Here is a 17117-nt window from a genome sequence, read left to right on the forward strand (position 1 = left end):
CTCCTTAATGCCCATCCCCATGTAGCCCATCCCCTACTTCCCTCCCTCCTAACCCTCAGTTTGTTCCCTCTGTATTTGAATCTCTTATGGTTTGCTTCCTTGTCTGTTTTTGTCTTATTTTTCCTTCCCTTCCCCTATGTTCATCTGTTGTGTTTCTTAAATTCCACGTGAGCGAAATCATACGGTATTTTTCTTCCTCTGACCTGTTTCACTTAGCATAATATACTTGAGTTCCATCCACGTTGTTACAAATGGCAAGATTTCATTCTTTTTGATCACTGAATAATATTCCATTGTGTATATACACTACTTCTTTATCTGTCAATCGATGGACATGTGGACTTTTTCCATACTTTGGCTGTTGTTGATAGTGCTGCTATAAACATTGGGGTGCATGTGCCCCTTCGAATCAGCGTTTTTGTATTCTTGGGATAGATACCTAGTCGTGCAGTTGCTATTTCTTTTTGACATTAGTCTTTGAGTGTCTTCTTGTTTTGCAGGATAACAGAATTGTAAGAATATGTTTTGTACAGTTCTTGGCAAATGAAAACCTAGATGAAGTGGAAACTTTCCTAGGAAAACATGATTTGTCAAAATTTACCCTAGTAAAGATAATATGCTGGTTATTTGTTGCTGCGTAACAGATACTCTCAAGTTTAGCAGCTTAACAAAGCAGAGATTAATGATCTCACGGTGTCTGTGGTTAGGACCCCATCCTGGGACCTTGGGGTCGGGGTCTCCTGAGCAAGGTCACAAACAGGATGCCAGATGGGCTGCAGCGGCCTCAGAGTACAGTTAGGACAAGACCTTCTTCCAGGCCCTCAATCTGTCTGGGTTATATCACGCATCCTACCCCCTACCTCTTTATCCTGCACTTCCTCCTTCCCTCTCTGTCGAGCTCCTCCTCTCTGTTACTCAGCCTAGTAACAAAGTTAGTTGCTTATCATCTTCGCTAATCTTCAACATTTTATTCATGGGATTAAGCAATGCATCAGACAAGAGAACTATTAGAGGCAAAAGAATTAGAAAATAAATAGTAAACAGTAAAACTATTTGCAAGTGTGATGACTGTGCCTGGAAACCCTAAGAGGGTCAGTGCTAAAATGCAGATGTTGAGATCATTGACTGGATGTAAAATTGACACATAAACATCAAGAGCCTTCAGATATACAGAACATCAGCCCCCTTGACAACACTGTCACAAAGGATGAAATACTCTGAAGTGAGTTGGAAATGTACAAAATTTATATAAGGAAAACTGTAAAACACTCCTGAAACAAAAGACCTGAACCAAGGAAAGACACTTCTTGTTCTTGGACATCATAAAGATGTTAGTTCTCTCAAGTAAATATAGAAATTTACCTTTTTCCTTGTAAAAATACAAGGAATCATTCTTTATTCTTTCTCACCTCTTGCATTCAGTCCATCAGGAAGTCCTGTTGGCTGTACCCACAGGACAACAGCTCAGTTCTGCCACCACTGTCCCTCTAAAGGTGTCACTACTTGGAACTAAGTCACCACTGTGCCTTTCTTGGATTATAGCAGTCACCCCTTCATTGGTCTTCCTAGTTTTTCTGTCTTCATGCTGTACCTACCCGATCTATTTTTTGTGCCAAAGCCAGACTGGTCCTTTAAACATTAGATTGTGTTGGAGCTGTTCAATATCTTGACTGTAGTGGTAGATAGGTGAACCTGAACAGGTGACAAAATTGTGTAGGATGTAACACAGTGACTTCCATCTGAATACAACTAAAGGTGAGGAAATCTGAGTAAGATTGGTGGGTTATGTCAGTCTCAGTTCAGTATCCTGGTTATGATATCATACTGTAGTTTTATAAAACGTTACAGTGGGGCAAAGTGAGTATTAGTGGGTTGAATAGCGTCCTCTCAGATTCATGTTCATCTGGAACCCCAGAATGTGACCTTATTTGGACACAGGGTCTTTGCCAATGTAATTTATTAAGGATCTCAGGATGAAATCATCCTAGATTTAGAGTGAGTCCTATGTCCAATGACTGGTGTTCTCTTAAGAGGAGGACAGACCCAGATACAAAAGAAGCTTGCCATGTGCTCACAGGCAAAGTTTGGAGCGACGCATCTGTGAACCAAGGAAGACCACGGATTGCCATAGCCACTGGAAGGTGGAAGAAGCAAGGAAGGATTCTTCCCTGGAAGCTTCAGAGGGGGCATGGCCCTGCCGTCACCTTGATGTTGGACTGCTGATCTCCAGAACTGTGAAAAGATACCAAGTTTATTTTATTTTAAGCCACCCGGTTTGTGGTACTTTGTGACAGCAACCCTGGGAAACTTATACACTGGGCAAAGTGTACAAGGCAGCCTATTATGTCTCATGCTTCACACGATTCTACAGTTATCTCAGTTGAAGATAACCATTTGAGGAACTGCCAGAATGTTTGCCACAGTGACTGCACAGTTTTGTATACCCATCAGCAGTCTAGGAGGGTTCTAATTTCTTTACAGCAGCATCAACACTTGCTATGGTCTTTCTTTTTTTTTTTTTAATAGGTTTATTTATTTATTTTGAGACACACACACACACACACACACACACACACACACACACACAGCAGGGGAGGGGCAGAGACAGAGAATCCCAAGCAGGCTCCACGCTGTCAATGCAGAGCCCAATGCAGGACTCTATCCCACAAACTCTGAGATCATGGCCTGAGCCAAAAGAGTTGGATGATCAACTGACTGAGCCACCCAGGCACCCCCTTTGAAACATTTTAAATTAATTTTTGTATGCAAATTAGTTTTGTATGACCCATTTTACATTAAATTAATTTTGTAGGCAGAGGTTAAAATACGTTGTTTTGCATGTGGATATCCAGTTGTCCCAGCACCATTTGTTGAAAAGACTGTTTTTTTTCACCATTGAATGGTTTTGGTATCATTCTCGAAAATTGATTAACTGTAGATTTATGGGTTTATTCCTAGACTCTTCAATTCTGTTACCAGTGATCACGTGTCTGTCTTTATGCTAGTACCACACTCCTATTTATTGTAGCTTTGTAGTAAGTTTTGTAATGAGGATGTGTGAGTTCTCCAACTTTGTTCTTTTTCAAGATTATTTTGGCTGTTTTGGGACTCTTAAAGTTCCCATGTGAATTTTAAGGTCCCCTGTCACTTTCTACAAAGAAATCGTCTGAGATTCTGATAAGGATTGTGCTGAGGTTTCTTTTCAATATAGCGATCTCTGTTTAGTATACAAGATATATAAAGAACTTATAAAACTCAACACCCCCAAAAAGCAAATAATCCAATTAAAAATGGGCAGAAGACACGAATAGACATTTTTCCAAAGAAGATATACAGATGGCCAACAGACACATGAAAAGATGCTCAGGGTGCCTGGCTGGCTTAGTCTGTAGAGCATGCACCTCTTGATCTCAGGGTTGTGAGTTTGAGCTCACATTGGGCGTAGAGATTACTTAAACTTAAAAAAAAATGCCTGACATCACTCATCATCTGGGAAACACAAATCAAAACTACAATGAGATATCACCTCATACCTGTCAGAATGGCTAAACTCAACAACACAAGAAACAACAGGTGTTGGCAAGGATGTGGACAAAGGGGAACCCTCATGTACTGTTGGTAGGAACACAAACAGGTGCAGCCACTCTGGGAACAGTATGGAGGTTCCTCAAAAAGTTAAAAATAGAACCACCCTACAATCTAGCAATTGCACTACTAGATATTTACCCAAAGAATACAAAAATACTACGTCACAGGGAGACATTCACCCCAATGTTTGTAACATTATCTGTGATAGCCAAACTATGGAAACAGCCCTACTGTCCATCGACTGGTGAATAGCTAAAGAAGATGTGGTGTATATGTATGCAATGGAATATTACTCGTCCATAAAAAAGAATGAAATCTTATCATTTGCAGTGACATGGATGGAGCTAGAGTGTATTATGCTAAATGAAATAAGAGAAAGACAAATACCATATGATTTCACTCATGTGGAATTTAAGAAACAAAGCAGATGAGCAAAGGGGCAAAAAAGAGAAGCAAACCAAGAAACAGACTCTTAACTATAGAGCACAAAGTGATGGTTATCAGAGGGGATGTGGGAGGGGGATGGGTTAAATAGATGAGGAGAATTTAAGGAATGCACTTGTGATGAGCACTGAGTGATACATGGAAGTGTTGAATCACTATATTTCACACCAGAATCTAACGTTATACTGTATATTAACTAACTGAAATTAAAACAAAAACTAAAATATATATCTCCAGTGATCCCTGAGTGGAGTCATATGTATACCTGATGCCAAGAAACGTGAGCAAATGTTTCTTGACATCCAAATTGAATTGCAGACTAACAGACATTATTGGGTCCTAATGGCAGTGGCCAGATTGAATGGTGTGGACAGGGAGGCAGCACAGACCTGAAGACTTGTGTGAACGCTGGGCCTACCCATGGCCAAAAACGTGTTACTGGATGGACAGACACTGGGAGATGTCTTTGTACTTGGAAGGTGTAGGCAGTGTGCATGTGAGGCAGAGTCCACAGGGTGGTCAGAGTCTGGGCTGGGTGGTGGGGTGTGTCTGAGCTGGATGGTGGTGATGATGGTTCATACGAGGCGGGGGTGGGGGTTGGCGGCAGAGGCAGGTATCAAGGATCCTTGGTTTGAGGAGAAGCAGCAGGAAGGAACCCATTGTTGATTTAGAACACCTAGCTGGCAGCCTAGCCCATGGGGGCTGGTCGCAAAGACCAAAAGCTGTTTTGATGCACAGGCCCAGGCACCTTATCTTTGGGACTTTAGCTGAAGAGACGATAGTGCTTTGCATGTATTAGGTGCTCACTGAATACCCTTGAACAGTGAATGAATTCATAGTAATGATCACTTATGAAGACATTGTTTTTCAAAGTAAAGAGGAATTGAAAAATCACAGATGATTAGTGATAGAAAAATGCTTAAATACTTATCATATGTCAACTTGAAATATTATACTACTATTAACGGGATAATTGTGAAGACTATGGAGATACGGAATGTTTAAGGGAAAATGATTGGTGTGACTCATGATCATGTAAAATGTGTACATCTGAAGAGAAACTGGAAGGAAATGAAAATTTTGAGTTAAGGTAGTGATATTTATTTTAAAATTTCCTTTTACGAACACCTTCCTGATAAAGACTATTGCCTGTGATTGCCTTGGAGCTGGGCTGGGCCCGAGTATGGGCTAGAACTACAACCAGGAGGGCAGAGGGTTGTGGACGGGTCCTGCTGGTCTCTAGTTGTTGTGTACATGTGGTCTGCACCTCTGTCTGCTCAGTCATCACGTGCAGATTGGGTGTCTGTCCCGTGCCACGTCTGGGCATATGGCAGTGAGCCAGACGGACAGGAGCTTGTATCCCAGCAGAGGACACAGATGTGGGAAGAGCAAATGAGGAGGGATGTGGGAAGACAGGCATTGCAGTCTTGAGGAGTCAGCGAGGAAGCCAGTGTCACCGCAGTGGTCTTAAGTGGGTAACCTCTGGGGGAGATGGAAGGTTCTGACTTAAGTTTGAACAGGGCCATTCTTGTTGCATGTTGGGAATCAGCTGAGGGGCCAGCGTGTGAGCGGATGACATGAAGAGCTGCTGTGTGGTCAGCTGATGGAGACGTGGCTTGGGGAGACAGAAAGAAGGTCAGATTCAGGGTAAGTTTTAAAGATGGAACACTCGGTGTGCCTGGGTGGCATGGTCAGTTAAGCGTCCAACTCTTGATCTCAGCCCGGGTCTTGATCTCAGGATCACGAGTTCTGGCCCCAGGTTGGGCTCCATGTTGGGTGTGGAGCCTACTTTAAAATAAATAAATAAATAAAATAAAGCTGGGACATTCAAGATTGGCAAGTGAGAAGTTGAAGATAATGTCTTGAGAAATGGTCAGATCCTGGAAATATGTTGAAGGGTAAGCCAAAAGGATTTGCTGATGGATTGGGTGTAGTTTGTGACATGAAAGAGAGAAAACCAGATTTTGAGGCCTTGGGCTTGAGCTCTGGCAGTGGTGGTAGAGTGAGATGGGGTGTTCCAAGGAGAGTAGATTTGCGGGGGGTGGATCATAAGCTTGGTGTTAGATACGTTAACGTACATTCAGGTGGAGATGTTTAGGTAGAAGGAGGTCTGAGCTGGAAATACAGATGTGGAAGTCTCAATACTGTAGAGAGGAAATTAAACCAAGAGATGGCATTAGTCACCAGGGAGGGAGTCTCTAGAGGCCTTCTCAGCCTCACTTATCGTATGGACAATGTGGCCCTGGCCATTCTTTATTGTAGGGCTGACCTGTGCAGTAGAGAGGGTCTAACAGCCTCCCTGGCTTCGACGCACTAGATGCCAGTCACTCCTCCTGACACCGTCATGACAGTGAAGAATATCTGGGGGTGGGGGATGTGGTGGCGCAAATTGCCCCTGGTTGAGAACTGCCTATTTAGAGAGAATATAGCTGGAATCTGACCACTTCTATGAATTTGATGTCAGTCACACGCTCAGTCTCTAGACCATTGCAGGATTCTGGTTACTTACTCTTGCTTGTATGATTCATTTTCTGCCAGGAATCCAGAGGGGCCTTAAACAAAAATACCATAAACAAAAATACCAGTCTCGGATTACTCCCCTCCCTCCCTTAAAGCCACTCTGTTATCGTAAAGTGTAGACCCTGCTTGTCAAAGGCCTTGGACCAGCCTGCCTCCCACTCACCAGGCTCCTCCCTGTCTGGTCTGAGCCCTTGCTATCCTTGTGCTTAGAATGTTCTTGTGTCTAAAGTACCTGCCCTGTGTTTTTCTGTTCCTTTACCTTGGTTTTTTATCTGAAGTTATCTTTTGTTTTTTTCATTTTTTAAAATTTAATTTACATCCAGGGTAGGTAGCATATAGTGCAATAATGATTTCAGGAGTAGATTCCTTAATGCCCCTTGTCCATTTAGCCCATCCCACCCCTCCCACAACCCCTCCAGCAACCCTCTGTTTGTGTTCTATATTTAAGTCTCTTAGGTTTTGTTTCCCCCGCCCCCCCCCCTTTATATTATTCTTGCTTCCCTTCCCTTATATTCATCTGTTCTGTGTCTTAAAGTCCTCATATGAGTGAAGTCACATAATATTTGTCTTTCTCTGACTGACTCATGTCAGAGAAATGATGGCTTCCTGATGGCTTCCTGTCTTATGTTAAGGTCTTTCATCCATTTTGAGTTTATTTTTGTGTCTGGTGTGAGAAAGTGGTCCAGGTTCATTTTTCTGCATGTTGCTGTCCAGTTTTCCCAGCACCACTTGTTGATCTGAGTGTCTGTTGTTGTGCCAGTACCATACTGTCTTGATGATTACAACTTTGTAATACGTCTTGAAGTCCAGGATTGTGATGCCTCCAGCTTCGGTTTTCATTTTCCAAGATTGCTTGGCTATTCGGGGTCTTTTCTGGTTCCATACAAATTTTAGAATTGTTTGTTCTAGCTCTGTGAAGAATGCTGGTGTTATTTTGATAGGGATTGCACTGAATATGTAGATAGCTTTGGGTAGTATCGACATTTTAACAGTGTTCTTCCAATCCAGGAGCATGGAATATTTTTCCTTTTTTGTGTGTGTCCTCTTGCATTTCTTTCATAAGCTTTCTATAGTTTTCAGTGTATAGATTTTTCACCTCTTTGGTTATGGTTATTCCTAGGTCTTTTATGGTTTTGGTGCAGTTTTTCATATATTTTTTTCAGGGGTTTGATGTCCTGCCCTGTCTGTCCCCTTCGCTTAAGAATGTGCACTTGAGGGCACCACATCATGTGTCTCTCTGTGCACTGTGGCTTCAGTGCTTGTCCTTGTAGATTATTGTGCACCTTTATGCGCCAGTGTAGGTGTCCATTATGAATGTTACATATGAACGCTGGTGGCCAGTACATGTATTTTAAGTAGCTTTTTTCCATAGTGCTTACTGTTTTCCACAGATTGTTTCCATTTACTTTTCTTCTGCCCAGTCCAAGATAGATATCATTCCTAACTGTGCTTTTCAGTACTTAGAAATTTTAATGTCACATTATTTTCTTAAAAATTGAGGCCTAAGAGGGGTGCCTGGGTGGCTCAGTCGGTTGAGTGTCTGACTTCGGCTCAGGTCATGATCTTGTGGTCTGTGAGTTCGAGCCCCGCATCAGGCTCTGTGCTGACAGCTCAGAGCCTGGAGCCTGCTTCCGATTCTGTGCCTCCCTCTCTCTCTGCCCCTCCCCTGCTCATGCTCTGTCTTTCTCTCTGTCAAAAATAAATAAAATTTTAAAAAATTAAAAAAAAATTGGGGCCTAAAAATGTGTTCTTATTTTTATTTTTTAAATTTTATTTATTTTTGAGAAAAAGAGAGAGTGCAAGTGGAGGAGAGGCATAGAGAAGGGTCAGAGGATCCTAAGTGGGCTGTTTGCTGACAGCCTGATGTGGGGTTCAAACTCAAAAACTGTGAGATCATGACCTGAGTCAAAGTCAGACACTTAACCGACTGAGCCACCCAGGCACCCCCTTAGTTTAGTTTTTGATGTTGAATTCCTTATTTCTTCTGGAGTTGGCTTTTTTCTTGTATTTAAAAAAAGATTTTTAAAAAATGTCAGTTGGGATTCCGTGTCCTCTTTTTTCATGTCCTGCATCATTTCTTCCTAGCTTCAGGTATTGAACAGGTCTTCCTTTCTCCATGAAACTGATGCCCCATATCTCAGAATTCACATGTGTGTGAATTTCTTTCTGGATTTATGCCTTTGGCCAGCTTGCCAGCAGCAGTATGCTGCTTAGTTATCTTGTTTCATCATACATCCTGGAAATTAGTAGGGCAAGTCACTCCTCCATGCTTCCTTCAAAAGCATTCTGGATAATTTTGACCCTTTATTTATTTATTTTTTTTTTTTAAATTTTTTTTTTTTTTTCAACATTTTTTATTTATTTTTGGGACAGAGAGACACAGCGCATGAACGGGGGAGGGGCAGAGAGAGAGGGAGACACAGAATCGGAAACAGGCTCCAGGCTCCGAGCCATCAGCCCAGAGCCTGACGCGGGGCTCGAACCCACGGACCGCGAGATCGTGACCTGGCTGAAGTCGGACGCTTAACCGACTGCGCCACCCAGGCGCCCCTGACCCTTTATTTTTTAATATAAACTTTAGAATCCTCAAACTTCATGAAAAATGTTATTGGGATATTAATTGGAATTGCATTGAATCTGTAGATCAATTTGATGAGAATGGACATCTTCCCAATATTGTGTCTTCCTATTTGTGAATATAGTATGTCTCTCTATTCATTTAGGTTTAAAAAAAATTTTTTTTTAATGTTTATTTTTGAGATAAGGGGTATGAGGGGCAGAAAGAGGAAGACAGAGGACCCACAGCGGGTTTGGTGCTGACAGCAGAGAGCCTGATGCAGGGTTTGAACTCACGAACCATGAGATCATGACATGAGCCAAAGTCGGGTGCTTCACCAGCTGAGCCACCCAGACATCCCTATTCATTCAGTTTTTTAATAAAAAGTTTCAATGAAATTATATTTTTCCTAAACCGATGATTCTCTGATGCCATCATTAAATGATGTTCTCTCTGTTATTACCATGTCTAATTGTTCACTGGTGGTACATAGCAAGGCAGCTGAATATTTAACCTTACATACAGTCACCTTCCTAAGCTCTGCTGTTATTCCTAGTCATTTATAGGTCATGTGATCTGCAAGTACTAACAGTCTTATTTCTTCCTTTCTGATACTCATACTGCAAATTTCTTGTCTAATTGTACCAGTTAGTGTTGAATGGAGGCAATGCTGGTGGTTGCCCTTGTTCTTGGTTTCGTTTATTTATTTATTTATTTATTTATTTATTTATTTATTTATTTTTTTAAAGTTTATTTATTTATTTAGAGAGAGAGTGTGGGTGTGTGCAAGCAGGGGAGGGGCAGAAAGAGTGAATCCTAAGCAGGTTCTGTGCTGTTAGCATAGAGCCTGATTCAGGGCTTGAACTCAGAAACCGTGAGATTATGACCTGACCTGAAATCATGAGTCAGATGCTTAACCAACTGAGCCACCCAAGCGCCCATTGTTTATTTGTATTATTATTCCTTTTTTAAAAATTTTAAGTTTGTTTGTTTGTTTGTTTATTGAGAGAGAGAGAGAGAGAGAGAGGGAATGAGAATGAGAATGAGAGCAGGAGAGGCAGAGAGAGAGAGAAGGAGAGAGAGAATCCTAAGCAGGCGTCACACTGCCAGCACAGAGCCTGGTGTGGGGCTTGAACTCATCAATCCAATTCTGGATTTTGTAGGAAATGCATTTACAATGTCTTTTGGGGTTCCTTGGCCCAATTCCATGTGGGGAGGGCCATTCCCCACATACAGTACCAAGCAGTTCTCTGATACCAGCAGGGTGTACAGTGTCCATGAATTCAACTCATTTCTGACATTACTTGGAGAAAGTATCTGGTTCCACAGGTTAAGTGTTGAGTCCTACAAGACTGCTCCTTCTCCCATTTAAGATGCCAGTCACAAATCCAGGTGGTTGCCTCTGCTACTGACTGACTGGCTACAGATTGGAGGTTCCATTGACCTTCTCCTTAGGTTTGATTAATTTGCGAGAATGGCTCACAGAACTCAAGAGACTCATCTTACTAGATTCCTGGTTTATTATAAAGAGATATAACTCAGGAATAGCCCAATGAAAGAGATGCCCAGGGCCAGGTGTGTGGAAGGGCAGGTACTTACATGCCCTCACCAGGTGTGCTGCTTTTCCTGAAAATCTCCACGTGTTTACCAATCTGGAGGTTCTCTGAACCCTGCCCTTTAGGGTTTTTATGGAGGCTTTATTACTTAGCTGTTTATTAAACTCATTGGCCATTGGTGGGCAATTGATTCAGCCTCCAGCCCCTCTGACCTCCCCAGAGGTCTGGTTGGGACTGGAAGTCCTACCCCTCTAATCCTGTGGTTGGCAGGATTCATGGGCAAGCAGTTCCCATCCTTTAGGGCTTTCCCAAAGTCATCTCATTAACATAAAAAAAGACACCTGCATCACTCTCTATGCTTGGGAAATTGCAGAAGTTTTGGGGACTTGAGCCAGAAATGAGGAAGAAGACCAAATACATATTTCCTGTAATAAATTGCAATATCACAGCATGATGTTTACTTTATTAGTTTTTTAATACTCTTTATCAGAAGAAGGAAATTTCTGTTCCTAATTTACTGAGTTTTTAAAATCATACTTGGGTATTGAATTTTACCAACATTGAAAAAAATCTGTTAAATTGGTAGATTACATTTATGAATTTTATAAAGTTAAATCACACTTGTATACCTGGGATACACCCAGTAATGCCTGGTAGTGTTTTCTATGCTTTTGGATTCAAGTTGCTGATGTATTCCTTAGAAGTTTTCATTTATAATAGAAATTACCAATTATTTTATTGTCTCTTTCCATCTCTTGGATTCATTTTCCTGTTCATTTATACCTTCTTTAGATGGATTTGTTGTTAAGCCCTTGACAGAGGTATTGGTGACCTTTTTCCATGAAGCTGCAGTCCACAGGTTCTGTTTGGATAGTTATTTTGGGTATGAAGAGGTAGGGGTGATGGCCTGGGGAGACCATGTGGCTGGTTGGGCAGAGATTCTCGTCAAGATTCTGGTTTTGCTGTGACTGGTGGGGCAATGGGTGCTTAGTACATGGTTAAAGAACTGAGTAGGTGGAGAAGCAGGGCCCAGTGGGGCCAGCACACTGTGCAAGGCTGGGTGCATCAGAATTCTTAGCACACTGGTGGCCCAAAGAAAAGAAGAATAAATAGTAAGGAAAGGTGCATGTTGCAGGGTAACTTTTTGCATCCTTTCTGCTCTTAATCTTCCTTACAAAGGTCACGTGCTATTAATAATTTCTTATAATTCCTTCCCAAAAGATTTTTGTGCGCATGCCAGCATCTCTGTTCTTACAGGGATCTCACAGACACACTCTTCTGTACCTTAACTTGTGTTTGTCTCCATGGTTTTCCCCCAGTAGCTCATCAGCTTTTTCTTACACTTTTCAAGAGCTTTTAAGTATTTCCTTGTGAGCCTCCAACAATTTCTGTATCTAGTTGGTGGATATTTATTTATTCATTTTACTATATTTTTAAAAAACTTATTATTTTGAGAGAAAGAGAGAGCAAGAGCAAGTAGGGGAGGGGCAGAGAGAAAGGGAGAGAGAGAAATCCTAGGCAGGCTCCATGCTAACAGTGCAGAGCCTAATGAGGGGCTCGAACCCACAAACTGCAAGATCATGACCTGAGCTGAAACCAAGAGTCGGACGCTTAACCAACTGAGCCACCCACGCACCCCAGGTTGGTGGATATTTTAGATGGTCTAATCTAGAAAGAAGGCTGAGTGGATGTCCTTGTTAGGTATGATTTGGAGTCCTTTTGCGAGGGTATCTTAGGGTAAACTAAAAAATAACCCTTGCCTTGCCAAGGGTTACGTATGTGTTAACATTTTATAAATGTTGCCAAGCTGCCCCCAATGCGGTTTCATTAATTTTATTATCTCAACAGTATATGAGAATTGCCTGTTTATCCCTACTCTCATATTGTCAGGGTTTAAGATTTTTTGCCCATCTGATAGGTGAAATGGTATCTTCGTTGTTTTAAATGCGTTTTCTTAGTAATGAGCGAATAGTTGTATCTGTTTTCATTACCTGTGCTTTTATGTTTCTTTAATCAGCCTGACTTTTCTTTCCTTTGTAAGTCTGAGGAGTGGGAACTCAGGGTGGGGTCGGATTGTTGTCTGTTCTTCGTGAGCTGTCGGTAGATTTGTACAGGACCGTGGCTCCATCGATAATGTGTGTTCTACAGCTGAACTTCCAGTCTGTGTCTGAGTTTGGTGTCTTTGTCGTTTGCTCTTGGCTGAATGGAATCCAGGTACTTCAAGAAGAATGACCTTCATTTTTCTGGCTGACCTTTGACTTGACCCCCCTCCCTATGATGGTTCTGGGGTTCAGCCACAGCCCGCAGGCCCCAGCATCCAACTGAAAATACAGCATGGTGGGTAGGGAGTTTACAGAAGAGCATTTATATAGGAAGGTTAGTATTATTTTTTTCATATAACCTCAAAAATAGGAAATAATATTTGTGGTTTTATTTTGAAGTTTGCTTGAAACACTGCTTTTAAAATATTGCCTCTTTTAAAAAAGGGGCTTCAAATATTTCGTTTTGTGTTAAGAGCCACAACTCGGACTTGATTGGAGGAGGGGCGGCACAGCTGTGGAAGGGTCTCTTCTCCTAAAGAGGAAATTCCATAGTGGAGGATGGGGGACATGTGGGCGGAGACCCGCTGCTCTCACACTTGACTGGGGCCCTGAGACCGCCCCCCTCCAAGGTGTGCTTGCGCTGGGAGGGCAGGAGCACTTGGAGGAGGGGTCTGATGTACATGGCAAGCTTTAGGTTTGCTTCCCTGTGATTCAGTCACTGGGTTCTTGGCTCTAAAGGTCATCTGTAAGGTGAGTTCCTTATGACAGGGCTGGTAAGAGGACTCTTGTTCCCTTAGACTTGACCTCAGGTTCCTGTCCTAGGTTTCTGTGAGTATTTTTTATACAAAGCTGATCCCAAGAGACCCTAAGAGTGATTTTTCTTTTGGCGGTGGTAGGGATGAGCTGTTTTGATGGTTTCTTTAAAAAGACCTTTCCCTTGGGGCGCCTGGGTGGCTCAGTCGGTTGAGCGGCCGACTTCGGCTCAGGTCATGATCTCGCGGTCCGTGAGTTCGAGCCCCGCGTCGGGCTCTGTGCTGACAGCTCAGAGCCTGGAGCCTGTTTCAGATTCTGTGTCTCCCTCTCTCTGACCCTCCCCTGTTCATGCTCTGTCTCTCTCTGTCTCAAAAATAAATAAACATTAAAAAAAAAAAAAAAAAAAAAATTAAAAAAAAAAAAAAAAATAAAAAGACCTTTCCCCCAGGGGCGCCTGGGTGGCGCAGTCGGTTAAGCGTCCGACTTCGGCCAGGCCACGATCTCGCGGTCCGTGAGTTCGAGCCCCGCGTCGGGCTCTGGGCCGATGGCTCGGAGCCCGGAGCCTGTTTCCGATTCTGTGTCTCCCTCTCTCTCTGCCCCTCCCCCGTTCATGCTCTGTCTCTCTCTGTCCCAAAAATAAAAAAAAAAAAAAAAAAAAAGACCTTTCCCCATTTTTAGGGTGAAGACGATAAACGTAGAATGGTTTCCTCCTGAGAAAACTCCGCTCACTTAAAATGTTCGTTGTGACCATCTGAGGGGGTTCAGGTGCACTGTGGGCCTGTACCTCTGGACTGCTCCCTGCCTTGGGCTCCCTCCGTTTCAGGAGGTGCTTACAGAGGGTGGAAAAGGGCAGTGGAGCTGCTGTGATTCCCCTGCAGTGGCCGCAGCCAACAACTGCACTAGTGCAGGAGGGAAAAAATGGATAGAGGTGCAGGCAGGGAACGTGGCGTTCAATGCTTTTCCTCTCTCGTTTAACCCCTTCTTCACGAAGGTGCTCCTGGGCTGGGGGCAGGGCCTAGGAGGTAGGGTGTTGGTGGGGTCGCCTCCTTGTCCCACCCCCGCCCCACCCCACCCCCTACAGAATAACCCTGTCGTGATGTCCTGCCACCAGATGTGTGTGCTTTCTTGGGAGTGGGGGTGGGCGATCCCTCCAAAGCTCTGATTATTGAAAACTGTGTAAGGCCTGTTAGTTAAGCTGATGATAAGCCAGTATTTTTTCTCTTGCTTCGACGTTTACAGAGAAAGTACCGGAAGCTTTGGCTGACTAATGGTGTTGCCTCGTTTTTTCCTTCCCCGCCCCATGGTGGCCTCAGTGGTGACGGGGAGCAAGGAGGGCATGAGTGAGAGAGTGTGGGGGCCGGGGACCAGCCAGGCTGCGTGTGGAGGATCTGGCCATGTTATTTTGCAGTTGGCTCATTTTCCACGCAGGCGGAGGAGAAAGAAGTCTGTCCGCTCCGGGCTTGAGGCTGGCACTGACCACTCCCCAAGAGTGCCCCTTGGAAGGCGGTGCCTTGCCTAATGGGATCTGCTTGAGCACGTGTTCAGGTTGCAGGATGGCCCTGTCTGCCTTGGTGAGTGGGGGACTCCATTCTCCTTGGAACGACAGAAATGAGGTCGTGGAGAGATGCCGAGACCCAAGGCAGCAGAGCTTCCACGAGGGCTTTCTCAGCTGTTCCGTAGAAAAGCAAGACAGTGGATAAGCACGTGCTAGACACATCTTGGGGGGAGCGACCTGGTGAGGGGCTGTGGTTTTACTTATTGGAAATCGCAGGACTGGAGCAGATTGGTGCATAGGCTGCCTGTTCTAGAACTGTATTCTTGGAACAAAAGGGTGGGGGAGGGTAGGCTACTCTCCTAGATCTGAGGAAACTCCAGCTCAGCCAGCGGAATGAGGAAGAGGGAACAATAGGGACGGCTCCTTTGTGCCTGCCCTTGAACGCGGGGCCACTGTGAATCCAGGCCCTGCACCCGCTGGCCCGCTGGGAAATGGCGCCGCTGTGGGTGGTGGTTCTGAGAGGAACCATTTAACCAGGTATGCAGATGCGTGTTGAACACCTGTGATGGAAATTTCATTGGTGGTTCATGTTAGCAGCGTAGCCCATAATGGAGCGTTTGTTTTCTTATTTTCTGAGTGGAAAGTGTGCTTTTAGAGGAACTTTTCCCCAGGCCATGTTGAGGTCGCACCCTGTGCAAGGGCAGGCTCTGGCCTCCCCTCCCTTTCTTCTCCTTCTCCTCTTCCCTCCCTCCCCCTTCCCCACCCCTCTCAGGTGAAGGGTCCTTCCGTGCGAAGGGTGGGCTGGAGACCAGGGTGGGCTGGCGACCGTTGGCAGGTGAAGCCTGCAGGTGCAAGGTGGGGGCAGAGCCTAGGCACGTGGGGAAGGCAGGCGGTTGGTGGGGGAGGCCTCTCTTAGGTAGACATTTGCTTTTCATTTTAAGAGAATTTTAGAGATGGGGAGTGTTTTTAAATGTTAGAAGATTTTTATCTTCTTGAAGCAGCACAAATCATCTGAGGACCGTGGTATTACGAGAAAACAGCATAACCAAAGTGAAAACATTCAAGTGAGGTAAAAAGTTTTGGTGGCCTTTTAAAATAAAAAATACAGTCAGTCAAGCATTTTGTCATGTCTTTAGAGAACTAGTCGAGGAAGGATACGCTTCTGTACTGTTCATCACAGTGGCCTGGACTTTTTGGCATTTGAAACTGTGTTGGAGTTCATGCTGTGTAGGGCGCGTGCTGCTTGGTGGGCTTCACAGAATCCAGCAAAGAGCCCATCCAAACTAGCTCACCTTCAGGGTAAGCCTCTCTGTAGAATTGTAACAGAGGCTGTGAGGGACTTCTTCGAGGTCCATTTCCTCTAACGCATTTCTGTTTCACAGACTTTCTTTGGAAAAGAAAAGTGAGCAAATGTTGCGAAGGAGAGCTCACAGCTGCTTCTTAGATTTTTGAAGAGCACGTTCTTTTCTGCCTGGGGCAGGACGTGGGGCCCTTGGAACTGTGCGAAACTGTGTGCAGCAGCAGGAGGAGGAGGAGGACGAGGACGAGGACCGCCAAAGGAAGAAGTGGTGCTGGCTGTTCACCCCTGGGAGCCTGACCAACATGAGACTTCAGGCTCTTTCTAGGAGAGGAATACCCCCATTCACCGCCCCCCCCCCCCCCGTCCACTTTCCACCCACTCACGCCCCCCACCCCCCATCCACTCTCCCACTCACTCTCCTCCCCACCCCTCCATCCCCCCCCACTCCCCATCCATTCCAGCAGCCACCAACTCCCCCATTTATCCATCCATCAGATACTCATTACCTATTATATACCAGAATGACTAGTCTGGAAACTTGGGTATGTCCATGAATAGAGCACAAAAAATCCAGGACATTTTCATGATCCCCAAAAGAAACCCTATACCATCAGTAGTCACTCACATTTTCTCCTCCCCTTAACCCCTGGCAGTTAGTTAGGCATCTGTGTTCTGTCTCTGTAGATTTGTGTATTCTGTCTCTGTAGATTTGTGTATTCTGGACTTCTAGACTTTTCATATAAATGGAATCATACAGTATGTGATCTTCTGTGCACCCATACTTGGAGAGTTTCTTTAATTAATTAATTTTTTTTTTTTTTAGAGAGGTTAAATAATGGATTACTAAGGGTTTCCTATCTAT

The 17117-nt window shown here is 44.0% G+C and overlaps 1 protein-coding gene across 5 annotated transcripts in view; it reads left to right on the forward strand.

Annotated features, from left to right (window-relative positions):
- The window catches only part of EHMT1 (euchromatic histone lysine methyltransferase 1), a 153111-nt gene that overhangs the window by 19990 nt on the left and 116004 nt on the right, over window positions 1–17117 (forward strand). The window contains exon 1 of one of the 5 annotated variants that reach the window (XM_060608065.2): window positions 5614–5679. The exons of 3 other annotated variants lie outside the window; for them this stretch is intronic. The gene's annotated coding sequence lies outside the window, so the exon portion shown is untranslated. Of the gene's footprint in view, window positions 1–5613; window positions 5680–15320; window positions 15493–17117 lie in introns of those variants that run through there. One more of the 5 variants, XM_078436181.2, reaches the window with a different exon arrangement.

This window comes from Panthera onca, chromosome D4 (assembly GCF_046562875.1).
Source record: "Panthera onca isolate mPanOnc1 chromosome D4, mPanOnc1 haplotype 2, whole genome shotgun sequence".
Classification (NCBI taxonomy): domain Eukaryota; kingdom Metazoa; phylum Chordata; class Mammalia; order Carnivora; family Felidae; genus Panthera; species Panthera onca.